The sequence below is a fragment of the Coenobita brevimanus genome, chromosome 50 (assembly GCF_032717465.1).
Source record: "Coenobita brevimanus isolate Jiangsu-jjx chromosome 50, ASM3271746v2, whole genome shotgun sequence".
Taxonomy (NCBI): domain Eukaryota; kingdom Metazoa; phylum Arthropoda; class Malacostraca; order Decapoda; family Coenobitidae; genus Coenobita; species Coenobita brevimanus.
This window is the reverse complement of record NC_137003.1, coordinates 55,745,170-55,756,126: the sequence shown is the minus strand read 5'-3', so window position 1 is coordinate 55,756,126 and position 10,957 is coordinate 55,745,170. Positions and strand designations below refer to the sequence as shown.

General features: G+C 43.2%; 1 non-coding gene across 1 annotated transcript; it reads left to right on the top strand.

Moving 5' to 3' along the window:
• The first annotated feature begins 387 nt into the window (after positions 1-387).
• TRNAR-CCU (transfer RNA arginine (anticodon CCU)) lies at positions 388-460 on the top strand. The gene has a single exon. It is a non-coding gene; the product is annotated as a tRNA-Arg (tRNA).
• Positions 461-10,957: the final 10,497 nt, after the last annotated feature.

Below are 10,957 nucleotides of genomic sequence, written 5' to 3'. Positions count from 1 at the left end.
AACTAATATGTGGTTCCGTGAAACTCGATAAGTCTTAGGTATGAGAATGAAATGAATCTCCTTGGTTACTAGTCAACTAAAAACATTAACAAAGAAAAGAAAAATACTACCATGGTGATAACAGAGAGCATGTGTACCCACCCACCCATCCCATTCTCTCTCTCTCTCTCTCTCCAGCACTGCCCGTTTCTCAGCACTCCTGGGACTTAACACCACCAATAATGATAATGACAATAATAATAATAATGACAATAATAATAATAATAATAATAAGTAGAAGAAACAGGAATAAGTAAAATACAAAAGTACTACCTCATTACTGTACACCACACACCATACTCTTTCACTTTCTCATTTTCTCTCACTCGCTCTACCCTTTCTCTCAGCGCCCCTGTGGCCTAATGGATAAGGCATTGGCCTCCTAAGCCAGGGATTGGGGGTTCGAGTCCCCCCAGGGGTTCACAAGATTTTTATTTTACACTTTTTATCTTTAATTTTTGTGGCCTGTGTACGTAGGTGTCAGTGTATGGTGTGTGTGTGTACGTAGGTGCGTGTGCGTGTGTATACCAGTGAATGAGTGTATATTGTGGGTGTACGCAGGTATGAGTGTATGATGTGTATGTGGGATGGCGTGTGGAAGCAGTGAGATGGAGTGTGTACATCCGCCATCACTCAAACTACAAGCAGCCTGGCAGCAGCTGCAACACAAGTATTATTATATATGAACGAAACTAGTATACGTCCCCCAAAAGAATACCAGTAACAAGGGTAAGAAGGTGATGATGATGATGATGATGATGATGATGATTATGATGATGGGCAGCAATGACGACGCGACGACGATGATGATGATGATGATGATAATTTCTCTCTCGTTTAATATTTCCTTCTCTAAAATCTCCTTCAAATCTATATCCTTCCCTCCTTTCTCTCCGCCTCACTTTCTTCCCTCCCTCCCTCCCTCCCTCCATAAGTGAATGTGGTCCTCTGTTTTCCTCCCTCCCTCCCCTCCTTCTTCCTTCCCTCCCTCCCTCCCTCTCTCTTCCTCACATCCTTCATCTCTCCTCCATGTTTCTTATCACTCTCTCTCTCTCTCTCTCTCTCTCTCTCGTACTGTAAGCTGGCGCGTGTTCTCTCATTTCCGTCATTCCCTCCACTTTCCTCACTCCCTCCCTCCCTTTCTTCCTCCTCATCTCTCTCTCTCTCTCTTTCCTTCCTTCCCTCCCTTCTGTTTATTTTTCATCTCTAATTCTGTCTGTTTTTGTTATTCCCCTACCTGACACTCTCTCTCTCTCTCTCTCTCTCTCTCTCTCTCTCTCTCTCTCTCTCTCTCTCTCTCTCAGAATTGTGGTACCTGTTCCCCCATAACCCTAATAACCTCCCTGAATACTGAGAGAGAGAGAGAGAGAGAGAGAGAGCAATGAAGATAGGAGGGAGGGAGGGAAGGAGAGAGAGAGAGATTTTCCCCCATTGTGTGAATGCCAAACAGTTTCTCTTTCTCCTAAACTTTTCCTCCTCTTTTCCTATCTCTTTTCTCTCATTTTTCTCTCTATCTCACTTTCTATTTCAATTCTCTTTAAATATCTCTCTTTTTTTCTCCTAAAAGTAGCATTAATTGTGTGTTTATTTTCTCCTTATCGCTCTTTTCTGTTTTATCACTTTTTCTAAATATTTCTCTCACTTTTCTTTATTCTCTCTCTCTCTCTCTCTCTCTCTCTCTCTCTCTCTCTCTCTCTCTCTCTCTCTCTCTCTCTCTCTCTCTCTCTCTCTCTCTCTCTCTCTCTCACACACACACACACACAGAACAATTCACTCCTCGCAGTTTTAATTTTCCAGAGTAAACACCGCAGTCCTTTCAAAACAGAGTAAATAAATAAATAAATATATACAAAACGTGAAGGGAAGGAAGGAAGGAAGGAAGGAAGGAAGGAAGGATGGATGGAAGGAAGAAAGGAAGGACGGAAGGACGGTAAAGGAAGGGAAGTTATGAAGGGAGGGATGGAAGGAAGGAGTGAAGGAGAGAACGAAGAAAGGAAAGTGAAGGAGGGAGGGAGGGAAGGAAGGAGTGGAGGAGAGATCAAGGAAATCCCAGGTCTCAATCTCCAACCACAACTTTTCTTACCACAGCTACCACAATCCTAACTACCACCATCACCACCACAACCACCACCACCACAATTCACCAGGCCTACATTAATATCAGACACCACCACTACCAATAAAATAACACCATATTCACCATCACCACTACTACCACCAAGCCATGCTAACCTAACTTAACCACAACCACCACCACAACCATCAACATTACCACCCTCTACCTCTACACCTACCACCATCACAACTACTACCACAACCAGCACCACTGGAGGGCGAGTGGAATTAGTCAATGAACCATCACAACCACTACCACCACAACTACCATCACCACAACTACCACCACCACAACTACCATCACCACAACAACCATCACCACAACACACCAACACACACCCACCATCATAACAACAAACCAACATACCACCACCACAACCACAACTACCATCACCACAATTACCACAACTGCCACCACCACAATTACCACCACTACCACCACCAGTCAGTAATTGAAGGACCCTGTGATTGGATTAACTTAGATTTAGGGCAGTTCCTTCAGGCAAGACCATCACTATCATCATCACTCCCATTATCATCACCGTCATCACCTTGCGCCTGTTTTAGGAATCTCACCACATCTTTTCATATTAATTCATCCGTCATCACTGCTACAACATCTTAATCATCATCATCATCATCATCATCACCACCATCACCATTTCTATCTTCGGCAGTAGCTCCACTCTGTTAACTTGCTATTAAATTTACGGAATTAATCTGTAAGTCTTTCTAGTATGGCCACATAATCTAGGAAGAAGAATCTCTCTCTCTCTCTCTCTCTCTCTCTCTCTCAGAAACAAAAGGGTTCGGGCGGGTGAGTGGGAGGCGGTGTACTGTGCAGAAGGAAAGGTCACAAAGGGTCACACACACACACACACACACACACACACACACACACACACACACACACACACAAACACACACACACACACGATAAGATAGTCTCCCTCCCTCTCTCACGCAACCTCAATCCTTGGCCTTCTCGCGCCCCCTCTCTCTTACACACACACACACGCACACACACACACACACACACACACACACACACAGACACACAAAGGTCAACCTCTCAAGAAATATACAAGAGTGTAAGTTTAATTCTCCATGCTGTTCGTGTCTAACTAATGTCTATCTATCCACCAATCCATCTATCTATCTACCGTATCTCTATGCTCAATCTACCCCTATTTTCAACCCTTCTCTCTACAGAAAATCTACCTACCTGCCATTTTACCTGCTAATGTTTATCTTTGGTCCCACTACGTATAAAAATCTACCTGGTTTATATCTATCTATATATCTATCTGCGGACAACTGGGCTAATGCAGTAATCCTCTTATGTTTCTATGTATCTATTTATTGCCTAACGCCGCCTCACGAGAGTTCACTCCAGGGCAGCTAACAATATGACCCCTCCTTCAGCTGCAGTTTATCTATCTATCTATCTGTCTATCCACCTACCACACAAACATATCTATCAGTCTGTCTATATACCTATCAATCAGCTTACCTATCCATCCATCTACCTGTTTATCTATCCATCTATCTATCGCTCTCTCTGCATCTCTATCTCGGCTCATATTCGGTCTACCTCTCTCTCCAGTGATTTATCTATCTATCAATCTATAGCTCATCTATTTTTCTATCTATTCAATCCCACTCAACCGCAGTTCTTCCTTGTTAAACAGCCTATCTAACTATTGGGTCATCAATTAATCTTTTTTTCAACACCGGAAACATTCGAAAATAAGCACATTAAAAAAAAAGGATTCGCTGGCTCGCTCTCTGAACAGTTGCTTGGATGAACAGTGGCCCTAGCATGGACGTTGTCCGTGTGTGTGTGTGTGTGTGTGTGTGTGTGTGTGTGTGTGTGTGTGTGTGTGTGTGTGTGTGTGTGTGTGTGTGTGTGTGTGTGTGTGTGTGTGTGTGTGTGTGTGTGTGTGTGTGTGTGTGTGTGTGTGTGTGTGTGTGTGTGTGTGTGTGAGAGAGAGAGAGAGAGAGAGAGAGAGAGAGAGATGAAGATAGGAGGGAGAGAGGGCTGGCAAAAAATGCACGTGCTGGCTCTCCGAATGGTTGCTTGGATAAACACGATCCCCAGCCTGGGCGTGCAGGAAGTCAGTGTTGAATACAATGGCCTGGTGTTCGCCTAAATATTATTCCCGGGAGTCACAACACCAGAGAAGGGTTACACAGTATATTCCTACTACACAAACAGCAGGCTGGAGAGGGACGCCTTCACGTGATGGCACCGATAGGACTGAGTGGCTTTGCTGTATGGTTAGACAAACGCAGACTGGGATTTAACACTAGTCAACTAGTCACTGACTAGGAAGTTCTGTGTCGGACTACGAAAATTTTGGAGTTACTAGCCCGGATGGACTGGTACAATTTTTTTTTGGGGGGCAAACTTGTCTAGGTTTTTCTGGCTGGCACTTGTTTTGTCTGGAATATTCCAGAAGATGCTTCTCCGTTCTGATCTACTGTACATCTTTTCAGAAAACTCTGAATGCCCTGGAATATTCTGGAACATACCTTTTCTGATCTACATCCAGAAAACATTAAATGTCCTGGAACATTCTGGATGCATGACTGCCAGAACTTCCCAGAACAATCCTTTTCCAGACTATTCCAATGTTGGGTATAAATATCAGCGCTGCAAAGACCAGCTTCACCAGTTGTTTGGAACGGCAAATACACATCTTGGATTAATGAACCACACATGCAACCAGAGGATTATTGCAAGGAAGTAGTGTCTGAAGGTGACTTGGAGCCAAATGAAGATGGCCTCCAGGATCAGGAATATGCAACAGAAGTTGTGGCTGCTGAAGACAGTGCAGCTGGGCCATCACCACATGTACTGAACTCTGATTATGACTATGATTCAGATTACAACAGTGACAATAGCAGGAGATAGAGGAGGGACAGAGGGTGACGGAGGAAGACAAGGAAGGAGGGAGGGAGGGAGGGGAAAAAGAGGAATATAAGGAGGGCGTAAGATGGGAGAGAGGAAGACGGATGGGTTGAGTACGTTGATGATGAGATAAACTGAAATATACTGCAAAGGGAAGAAAATCTGGGCCAAGTTAAGGTGAAAGAAGTACAACAGTCTAGCAACGTTAAATGGTTAGGGGAGAAAAATTTTAGTCATTTTTTTTTACAATCTCAGGCTCCTATGACTCGCTCAGCCGAATAAAATCGTCTGGCGTCAGCTGGGATGGAATACTAGAGTTGTGACGACCATAAAAGGGCTAAGGCGAGGGAGTTCATTGTCTTCGTTATTAGATAAGAAGTTTACCGGGAGCTGTTTTTGTTTGCGAGACCTCCCCTGACCTGACCTTAGGCTTCCTCCTCTGACTGGAGAAAACTAGGTCAGCTGATTTGGGAGGAATTATGGAGGTTTTTCCGGGTCCCTCTCTCTCTCTCTCTCTCTCTCTCTCTCTCTCTCTCTCTCTCTCTCCAACACAAGACGTGGCTGTGAGCTATGGCAAACACACACATACATCACACCAGAAAAAGGTCACCAATATGCCCATTAACTTCCGCGAGAGAGAGAGAGAGAGAGAGAGAGAGAGAGAGAGAGAGAGAGAGAGAGAGAAGGGGGAAGGATGGGGGTGAAGTAACAGAAATGGGGAAGGGGGAAAGGAAGGAAGAGGAAGGGATGAATAGGGGAAGGGAGCGATGAATGCATAAAATGGGGGGAAAGGGAAGAGTTAAGGAAGGGAGAGAGAGGTAAGGAAGGAAGAAGAATGACGGGAGTGGATGGGAGGGGGGAGGGGAAGAATGGGGAGGAGTATGGGGAAGGGAAGGGGAGCTAAAGGAGTGGAAAGAAGCAGTTACAAGCAGTGGGTGGGAGGGAGGAGAGGAGAGTGGGATGGAGGGATAGAAAAGGAAGGGTGGCTGTGGAGTGGAGAGGGAGAGGAGAGTGGGGTGGAGGGAAAAGGAAGGGGGAGGCGACTGTGAAGTGGAAAAAGGAGAAGAGTGGGGTGGAGGGATATGAAAGAGGGGAGGGGGAAGGTGGAGTGAAGAAGGGAGGAGAGAAGAGTAAGGTGCATGGGGGGATAGGAAGGATAGGAAGGTGACATAGCTTCCTGGAACATAAGACTCACTCTGTTATGGGAAAACCCTGTATTGCAGCATTTAGAAGGATTATATTTTACAGAACAGGATAGGATAGGATAGGATACGAAAAGATAGGAGAGGAGAGGAGAGGAGAGGAGAGGACAGGACAGGACGGGGTAAGGCAAGATGGGATGGGATAGGATAGGATAGGATAGGATAGGATAGGACAGGATAGGGTAAGGCAAGATGGGATGGGATAGGATAGGATAGGGTAGGATAGTTCAGAACAATACAGAGGAAGAAGGGATAGGTTGAACAGAATAAGGTAGGATAGGACAGGAGAGGACAGGAGATGGCAGAACAGGAGGGTGGGTAAGAAATAACATCTTCCTGGAATATAAGACTCCTTCTGATGGGAAATTCCTGTAATAAAAGCTTTTGAGAGGCAGAATTTGGGACTGAAAGGCTGAGTTACTTATCGTTTACTTATTTATTTATTTACTTATTTTTGTTTTGTGCAGAATAAGACACTAAGAAAATAGGAGGTTAAAGCGAATAGCACATTAGAAGTCAATGATAAAAGTAATGTAAGAAAGTAAGACAGAAAGAAAATTTAAGTTGAAAGAAAGAAGAGAACGTCAGAGATTGTGACAATGATAAAGTTGGCTAAGTGAGTGAGTGAAAGAAAGTGAGCGAGAGAAAGAAATAAAGAGAGTAAGAGTGAAGAAAGCCCCAGAACCTTGGTTGGAAACCACGCTTCTGATCCCTGGAAATTAATCTGAGAGAGAGAGAGAGAGAGAGAGAGAGCGGAAGGAAGGGAGGGAGGGCGACAAGGAGGGAGGGGGGGGGGAGGGAAAAGCTGCGTGAAAGTTAGGAGGTAAAGGAATGTGGCAGGGAGAGGGGGGAGGAGACTGGTGCAGGGAACGAGGGAGAGAAAGGGGGGACGATGGGAGGGAGAGAAGTAGGGAGGAAGACGTACACAGCAAGGGAGGGAGTTTTAGGAAAGAAGGAAGGAAGAAGGAATGGAGGAATACAAAGGAACTTGGAAAGGAAATATGAAAAAATAGGGTAAAGAGAAGTGTAGGAGAAAGAAATCAGAAGGATGGGGAGGAGAGACGGAAAGAAGAGTGAGAATGGGAAAGAAGAAAACAGGAAAGAAAGAGAATGAGGAGGGAAGAAAAAAGGGAAGGCAATCAAAGGTGAAGACAAAGTATAGAAGATATGAGAGGAGGGGAGGGGAGGGGAGAGGAAGGGAAGGGAGGGAGAAAGATTCATGGGGAGGTGGAGCTAGGTAAGAGATATGGGTGTGTGAGAGTGAGGGAATGTGAGAAGGGACGGCAGATAGGTAGAAGTAATGTGATACTGAGAGAGAGAGAGAGAGAGAGAGAGAGAGAGAGAGAGAGAGAGAGAGAGAGAGAGAGAGAGAGAATGTATGTGTGTAAGTAGGGGAACTGAGTAATACAAATACTGTATAAATATATAAATCTTTTTTTTTTTCCTCTCTCTCTCTCTCTCTTCCATCAAATCAAGCAAATTGCCCTAAAATCTGCTAACTTTGTTCCCTTAAAACTCTGATGGTCAATTATCTCTTCTCTCTCTCTCTCTCTCTCTCTCTCTCTCTCTCTCTCTCTCTCATTAAATGTAGATCGTCTTCATTTGCGATTCACCAGCTTTCTCTTCCATTCATCATCCCCATTCTGTTTCGCACAACGACAATATCATATCGGGGTATTAACACTCTCAGGTTGCTATACCTAAGGGCGGATTTGCGCGGAGGCTAATGATGCTGGAGCTTCAGGGCCCAGGTTTGTGGGGGTCACCATGTAAATAATATCGGAAAAATATAGGGACATGCCAGACACAATCGTGCAAGAAAATCTACTACGACTGAGTATATATAAGAAATAAAAATATACTGTACTGTTATTATATTACTTTGTATGTAGGTATGTAAATGTGTATGTATGTAGTTAAGTATGTATGTAAAAGGCGTGTACGCAAATATAACCTCATGCCTCAAGTACTCCTAATCCGCATCTACCTATTCTCACTCGGCCGAATAAAACCGTCTTTTAGATATAATACAAAACACGGTAGGAATCTTAGGTATTATGCACTGAAGCGTAGTTTGTTCACATGTGTGTCTGTACGTCTGCTTGTGTCTGTCTGTCTGTGTGTATGTGTGTGTATGCGTGTATGTATGTAGTTATTTATACATACATAATTGTCTTCATGCATGTATGTAACAGAACTCCGAACTCTAAACACCGACTTTAAAGAAAATTTTCAGACACAACCAATGAGGGTTCAACAGCGGACATTCTGAGCTTAGTCCAGATTGATGGCCTATGAGAGGGTGTTCTGGCCAAGCTCCTGTGACGGCTTTGTTGGTGAAATGTGGGTGGTGGAGCGCGTAGTGTTATGATTAGTCGGTGTGTGTGTGTGTGTGTGTGTGTGTGTGTGTGTGTGTGTGTGTGTGTGTGTGTGTGTGTGTGTGTGTGTGCGCGCGCGCGATAGTAATGATAATGGAAAGCTATCGTATAAATGGCATTGGGATGACTAAAACTGAAAAATGAATGACGAAAATTAGGAGAGAGAGAGAGAGAGAGAGAGAGAGAGAGAGAGAGAGAGAGAGAGAGAGAGTATCCTGGCTGCGGTTCTATCAAGGCCATCTATTCTTGGGGGGTTCCCCAGAGATATCAAGGCGTCGAGATGATGATGACAAATAACAACAGCAACAAAATATAACAACAACAACAATTGCCACCCAATTTATCACAGTGAAATAGGATTTTGATGATGATGATGATGACGATGATGGTGAAAAGATACTGTAGCTAGTAAAAAAAAAAAATAATAATAATAAAACTGATGATTATGATGATGATGATGACAATAAAAATAATAATAATCATAATAAAAACAAAGAATAACAAAGGCCCTCCACACCACCACTACAAAACCAATTAAACCCCAATTAACAGCCCCCAATAAAGTTATCCGTGCGTCCAATCCTTCAATATATATATCCTTCCATCAATTCGCTAATCACGTGACAACGGCCCAAACAACAATATTATTCGGATGGGCAATTACGGTTGGATCGAGTGAAAACAAGTCTTGAAACATTGTGACAGTCGAAACTTCAATAACAGTAAAAAGACAGGCAAAAACAGATAGGCACAGATCGATTACTGCACCCATACTGATATAGCTTTTTTAAAACTCAAAATTAGCCATAAATTAACCTCCTGAAGTTAAAAAAAAAAAAAAAATCTCGAAGGGCACTACATATCATACTTTATGAACCAGTAAAAAACTGCCATAAATAACTGATAAACAGAATGGCACTAGTAATGGTAAATATTCGCCTTGCTCTTCGTACAGATGGTTCTAGAAGGCGTGATCAATAACAAACCATAAAGTGAAGCCCCATAACTGCCTTAAACATACAAGGAAAGTTGGCAAAAACAAGAGCGGTGAAAGAAGGAAGCGTTGAGTCTGCCGCCCTTCCTCCAGCCCTTTGGAAAATATATACCGCTACTGTGACTGTAAACTCCTTACATACACACAAACACACTGATAGATAGGTACATACTGTAAATAAGCTGACTGACTGATAGATAAACACCGGTACTGTAACTTAAAATACTAACAGCCTTGTACCTATGAATGCCAAATTTATGAATGTATTTTTGTATGACCTTCATCAAATCACATCTTCCACCTGCCCCGATTTGGAAGAGGCATTCATGAAATAACGCCGCACACTGAACTTTGACCTTGACCCCTGACCTTGGTTTTTTTTATCGATCTTCAATCTACACAAAATAGTCATTTCTTCCTAATTCTCCAAACTGTGAATAGGTTAAGTTTGATCTAGATTGATTCACGTATTCATGCGAGAATTAAGCGTCCAGTAATTTAACGCTGACCACTGACCAATCTTTTAATTTTTCTATGCACCAAATCAAATAATATCTTCCCACATACAAAACGTATGTGCCGATTTTTATCTAGATTAGATGAGGCATTTATGAGATATTTCGTTAACACAGATACACGCATAGACATAAAAACCGACTCGATTACAAGAGCTGCGTCTTCGGCGTCGCTATTAAAAAAAAAAAAAAAAGTCTCAACACTCGATAAATAAATATAACAGTAGCCACAAATAACAGTTATATGCCCTCATTCACTGGAGGCTACATGGCCTTATTAACACACTCATCAAAAGGAAAAAAAATCAGGACACAGTATAGAAAAAAAAAGAAAAAATTCCTCGGTCAACACTAACTAAAAATATCAGTCGTTGTAAATATCCGCTTTATTCGTGGACTCACTGCAGGCTAAATGGTCTGATTAATACAGCACAATAATCAAAAGCCCCAAAACTGCCTTAAACAAATGAGAAAAGTTGGACAAACAATAACAGTGAAGGGGAAAAAAAGAGAGGCGTTAGGTCTGTCAACACTCACAGGGCCGCCAACCAAATGGCCGCCCATTAGCTGGCAGCACCGGCCATTTCCCCCTGCAATTCTGAAATAACGGCGCCAATGGCCAAATTTTAACGCGCACTGATAACCTCCATTCACGACTCACTGGATCATGGCTGTCCAAATCCAAAATGGCCGAGGGACATTAAATTTCCGAGCCCCGGGTGAAACGCAGGAGGGTTGGCGCGCCTGGGGGAGACGGATGAGCGCGGGAAAACTGTAATTAAATCCTGGAAGCCGTGAGA